Source organism: Mauremys mutica, chromosome 2 (assembly GCF_020497125.1).
Source record: "Mauremys mutica isolate MM-2020 ecotype Southern chromosome 2, ASM2049712v1, whole genome shotgun sequence".
Taxonomy (NCBI): domain Eukaryota; kingdom Metazoa; phylum Chordata; order Testudines; family Geoemydidae; genus Mauremys; species Mauremys mutica.
The window spans coordinates 207,238,805-207,244,804 of record NC_059073.1 but is presented as its reverse complement, the minus strand read 5'-3'; the positions used below and the strand labels follow the sequence as shown (position 1 = coordinate 207,244,804).

The 6,000-nt window shown below is 46.4% G+C and overlaps 1 protein-coding gene across 3 annotated transcripts in view; it reads left to right on the top strand.

The window, feature by feature from the left end:
- The first annotated feature begins 783 nt into the window (after positions 1-783).
- The window catches only part of PPP1R17 (protein phosphatase 1 regulatory subunit 17), a 53,411-nt gene continuing 48,194 nt past the window's right edge, over positions 784-6,000 (top strand). Inside the window, exon 1 of one of the 3 annotated variants that reach the window (XM_045003425.1) lies at positions 784-841. The gene's annotated coding sequence lies outside the window, so the exon portion shown is untranslated. The remainder of the gene's footprint in view (positions 842-6,000) is intronic. The other 2 variants (XM_045003428.1, XM_045003427.1) reach the window with 2 other exon arrangements.

The following is a 6,000-nucleotide window of genomic DNA, read 5'->3' as shown; positions in this document are numbered from 1 at the left end:
GCAAGGAGCTGTTGCTGTGCAGCAATGCAGTACCGTGTCTACCAGCAGCATCCAGGAGACGTACGGTGACGGTGAGCTGAGCAGGGTCCATGCTTGCCATGGTATGTCATCTGCATGGGTAACCTAGGAAAAAAGGTGAGAAACAATGGTTTGCCATTGCTTTCACGGAGGGAGGGAGAGAGGGCGGGAAGGAGGGGGGCCTGATGACATGTACCCAAAACCACCTGTGACAATGTTTTTGCCCCATCAGGCATTGGGAGCTCAAACCAGAATTCCAATGGGCAGCGGAGACTGCGGGAACTGTGGGATAGCTACCCACAGTGCACCGCTCTGAAAGTCGATGTTAGCCTTGGTACTGTGGACGCACACTGCCGACTTAATGCGCTTAGTGGGGACACACACAATCGACTGTATAAAAATCAATTTCTAAAAAAATCGACTTCTATAAAATTGACCTAATTTCATAGTGTAGACATACCCTGAGACTGACTCAGCCAAGATCATGCAGAGCCAGGAAAATCCAGGAATCCTGATCCCCAAATCCATGCTCTATTCTCTAGACAACACTGCCTCCTCTGAGTCTTCTGTTTCTTGTTCTGAAATCAATAATCTGTGAAGGGGCCTGGGACACCACACAGAGTTGCCTGGGGAAATCAGAAGCAGATGAGACCAACCTAGCCCTGAGTGAGCTCATCATGAAAAATGATGCAACAATACTGCGATGTCAGCAGCTTGTGTCCAGTTGCTGTCTTAGCAGTTGCATAACATTCTGTCCTTAGAGCGCCTGGGAAAGCTGCCATGACTGCACTCAGCAACCAGATTGGGATCTGCAGGGGCAAAGGTGAGTGATTAGAAACAGCAGAGAAAGGAAGTCAGAGACCTAGGAATGGGTGAGGAAGGGTGTGGAAAATACAGAAAGATAAAGGAAAACAGGAGTAATAAGAGGTGGAAGGGGAGCAACAAGGGAAAGGAGGTACAATGAAGGCCAAGATAAGGGTAGTGACAATGAGCGAGGAACTATAAGACTAGATGTGGGATAGACAAGGGAGATGTGAACACATGTAACACCCTTCTGCCAGGTGGTTAATAGCTGCAAGAAGGGCTGAGTTCAGTAAGGTCCCTCATGACAAATAATTAAACCAGCTTGAGCCTCCCCACACCCAGAAACCTGAACTCACTCCCTGGATGCCCTTAGAAGGCAGAACTTCCCCACTCACAAGCACTGTAGGAATGGATAAAGTCAAGAACATTTGTATTACGGGAAAGGGAACACAACTGTAAATTTGAGAAAACACAGCATCAGAATTTATATGAAGAAAGAGATCAAAATGCAACCCTCTTCCAGTAACTTTGGCAGCTGTCTGCCTAACTCCCTTCCCACCTGCCAGTGAGACTGTCCCACAGTTGAGTCTCTTACCTGCACTACCTCATCTAGCCACCAAACATCACTCACGGTTTGAATCAGCAAGTAGCCCTTGTATTTCCTTGCACATGTCTCTTTGGTCCCCAGGGAGTTTCTTTTCTGGTGCCAGTTGACGGGCCACCATTTAACCCAGTTTATTACTTCAAGTTTATTGAGGCACAGGGGAGGCAAACTTCATTGGAACCCCCTTAAATCTGTTGCTGTTCTCTGTGATGATTCTCAGAGCAATACTGCCATAACTGAGAACAATTAGAATTCCTTCCAGGAGAGATCCCAAATCTCTGAAAACAAATTCTTCACTAGTTGTCTGGGAACCCACAATCTGCCAGAATCCAATTTCATGGATAGTTATAGTGACTCCACAAGTGCCACTAGAGGAATTGTGAGTAGGTAGCCTATGCAAATTAAACTCTTTTTGGCAACACTTTTCCCTTTTCACCATCAGCGAGTGTGGAGAGATCTTTTGTCTCTGGCAGTAAGGGGTTACATATAGACAAGAGGATAAACGAAAGGGGGGGCAAAGGATGACTGAGGCGTGACAAGCAGAGATGATAAGAGTCACACACCAAGAACAGAGGTAGGACAGAACAATGAGAAAGAAGCTATGGTGAGGGAGAAGAACTGCTGGCAGGAGACAGGTAAAGCTGAAGTTGGGACCTGTTGTGTCTTGGGCATTATTTGTGTCCAATAGTAGTGACCTGATTGGGGTTTCCTGTCTTTCCCAAGAGTTAGTCTGCCAGGGAAGGGAAGGAACAAGGGACTATCGGCCACTGCTGCTGGGAAGGCACCAGCGTTCCACAAAGCACTTGATGCAAAGAAGAGCTCCACAATGGCTCCCGGTGAAGCACCCTGGTCAGAAGGGGTGTGTCTACACTGCAATAAAACACACATGGCTGGCCCATGTCAGCTGACTCGGGCTGGGAGGGCACAGGCTGCGGGCTATAAAATTGCAGTGTAGGCGTTCGGGCTCAGCCTGCATACCTACACCGCAATTTTACAGCCCCACACCCTGAGCCCCACAAATCACCACAGGCCAGCCACGGGTGTTTTATTGCAGTGTAGCCATACCCAAGGAGGGTGCAGAGTTTGGTAGGAGCCTGGGCATGGGTCAGTTGCTTCCTAATGTGCTGAATCCCTTTGTAGTCACTTTTCTGCAGCTATTCTCAATCTAGTTAACTCTTGTCCTTCTTCTATTTCCCCAGGATGCTGGATCCACTGGCTTTACATCCCCTTGGTCCTGTTCTAAGCACTCCCTTCTGTGCCCCGCATTGCAGATCACACACAGGCTGAAACTCCTGAGCTCAGTTAAAGCCTGGAGAGTCTCTAAATGAATTACAGGCTAAGGTGCTGTGGTCATAGTGTGAAATAGCAGCGAATCTGATAATGGGGGTAATAACTGAGTTTCTTGAATGGGAGGTGCCAGGGAAGGGCAGGAATATGGTTTCTGCATGGCTGTAAAAGAGGGTACGTCTACACTACCCGCCGGATCAGGTAGCAATCTATCTATTGGGGATAGATTTATCATGTGTAGTGTAGACGCGATAAATCGATCCCTGATCACTCTCCCGTTGACTGCTGAACTCCAGCAGTGTGAGAGGCGGAAGCAAAGTCAACGGGGGAGCCACGGCCCTCGATCCAGCGCTGCAAGGATGCGACATAAGTCATTTTAATTCAATCTAAGATACGTTGACTTCAGCTACGCTATTCTTGTAACTGAACTTGCGTATCTTAGATTGATCCCCCACCCCACCCCACCCCTGTGTAGACCAGGCCTTAGGAGTTACCTTGGCTTCTCTGCTGCTTCACAGAGCTAAATACTCCCATTTCCATTCTGGAGCCAGGAGCGATGTGCCACATCTCAGAGGTGGGGAAAAGTTCCAATCTTTCTCAACTCGGCGCCACCGGATAGATAACTAAGTGCAAACAACGTAGGGTCTGTCTACATTGCAATTAAAAACCCGCAGCTGGTCTGGGGAAGTTGACCCATGCTCATGGGGCTCAGGCTAAGGAGTTGTTTAATTGTGGTGTAGACCTTTGGGCTCAGGCTGCAGTCTGGGCTCTTGGACCCTGCCCCTCAGGGGGTCCCAGAGCTTGGGTTCCAGCCCAAGCCTGAAGTCTACACCACAATTAAACAGCCCCTTAGTCTGAGCCCCACAAGCCCAAGTCAGCTGGCCTGGGCCAGGCATGGGTTTTTTAATTATAGTGTTGATATACCCTAAAGAACAGCATAGGTGAATTTACAAACCTCTCAAGAGGATTTAATGTGCAGTTTGACTCTTAAATATCACTGTAAAAATTGCACCATCTGAGTCAATAAACCTGCTCCTTGTGTGGGTGTAGAGCCAGATCAGCTGACTTTAATATCTTAAAATAAATTGTAATGCTTTTTACTCCTATTAGCACTCCAATACAGCTAAGAGGCTGAGCCAGTTTCCAGTCCTTGTCCATCAGCAACAGCACTGTTGACAAAACTCCAGTTAGTTATACATGTGCAAAGTCACTGAAGGCAACAGGACTCCACAGATGACACTGAGGCCCATCTCCTCAAAGGATTTGGAAAGACTCCATTGACTTTAGAGGGCTCTGAATCAGACCCCAAAGTCATAATTTGGCCTACAGAGTCTTTATTACTGCTCATGATGCATAGGAAGGAAAATGTCACCTTGTCTTTCAGAGCCCAGGTTGAATTTGCAGGCTGGCAGTTAGGAATATTAACTTTTTATTGTGAACGGCATACTTTAAAACTGGAACCCCGCAATACCATTTTTAGAGAGTCACTTTCCAGCCTAGACCAGTACTTTAACAGCTTTGATTAGAATCATCAGAAAAGCACATACAGAAGGGGGGCATACCGTTGGCAAATTTTTTACATGAGTAAGGCAAACAGGATTTGGCCTTGTGACTAAATTTGCAGCATATACATTCTCTTCCGATTTGCAAAGGGTTTTCTTCCCTCATGGTTCTTGAAATGGGAGGACGAGACTAAATAAAACTTGCTTGGCTTTGCTAGATTATATTTATGTAATGAGAACAGAGTCCTATTCAACTCATTTCTCAATAGCCACTTGCCAGAAGGACTGAATTGCATTTTCTAATCTTTGATGTTAATTTAATGGCGCTGAGGGATAAAAAGGGAACTCTATAGTCTTTTTTGGTGTTTAATATTACAAAAGAAAGGTTGCTTTCACATGTATCTGCAAAACGTCCTGCTATTAACATTCATTGTTCTGCAGTTTCATTATCGATGAACAGAAAATATAGCAACGAATGGGCATTTAATTAAACTGCAGGCAAAGGAGCTACTTCATGCAGCCACATGTGTTAGGAGACTGCTTGAAATGGAATAGCCATTGTCATGGAAATTCACCAGGAATTTATCATTGAATTTCAGGTCCACAAGCACTTTTTCTCTCCATACATTTTATTCTAGCATTGTCTGTTTCACATGCCCTAAGCTGTTACCTTTCACGGTATTGCTATAAAATGTAACCTTTCCCTAGAAAGGTCACAGTTATTTAGCCAAAAACAGTTGTGTAACCCTCTCAGAGAACATCTGAATCATTGTTATAAAGGTAAAAAAAAAATCAAAGTGGGCTTTATCCTGTGGATGCTTTATTTGACCCTGCATACATACTTGAAATGTGAAGAGCTAGGGTTAGTTATATTGAGCATGAGCAGTTTGTGTACTCTGGCAAAGCTCTCATTCTAATGAATGTCACTGCCTCAGAGCTGCTGTTCTAGCAGGGCTGCTTAAAATGCTGGGATACCCACAGCAAAGCCAATACATGCTCAGTCGGAATTTTGTCATCGGCTTCAGTGGGGGAAGGATTTCACCTACGGTGACATGCCGGCTTACAATCCAGACGAGTGTGTCATCCCTGCCCTGTGTCCTGGGGTGCCTAGCAATGCCTTGCTGCTCCTTCAACCGGGACTGCTCACAAATAGCCACCAGCATATAGGTCACTCCCAGATGCGTTTGTGTAACTGCAGCTGCCAGTCGCATCCTGGCTCTTACCAGCCTTGGTTATATGGCAGGGTGACCCCAACACAGTCCCTGTCCCAGACTTTCCCCCAGAAATGTAGCTCCTGTACTCTCCAGCCTTCTCTGACAGTCCAGAAATATTAAGCTCACTCTTCCTTTAGGGCAGTGGTTCCCAAACTGGGGTTCATGAATCCCTGGGGGTTCGCAAAATGTTACAGGGGGTTCTTGGGAAAAAGTTCCCTAATGGCGTATAGAGCTGTCCCTAGGGACCCCGGGCAGCACGGGGCCAGCAGCCCGGAGCCCCTGGACTTCTAAGAGCTAAGCAGATCAATGCAAGTATATCTAGCACACTGAGGGATTTAAACTTCAAGACTCCTTATAAGAAATGGAAAGGGTTGTTTCCTCTTGTCTTCTCAGGTGCAGAGAATGTGATGGGCAGGGGGAGAGAGAGAGAGGTGCTTTGGGGTATCTTCCCCTCCTTTTTATAGTTTCAGTCCCCCCTTGAAAAACATTTCCAGCTGAAAACCAAGAGACAAAGAGTCTGTGTGGAAGGATGTTCCCTGTGTTAGGATATAGCTATTCAGGCCTGTCTGCA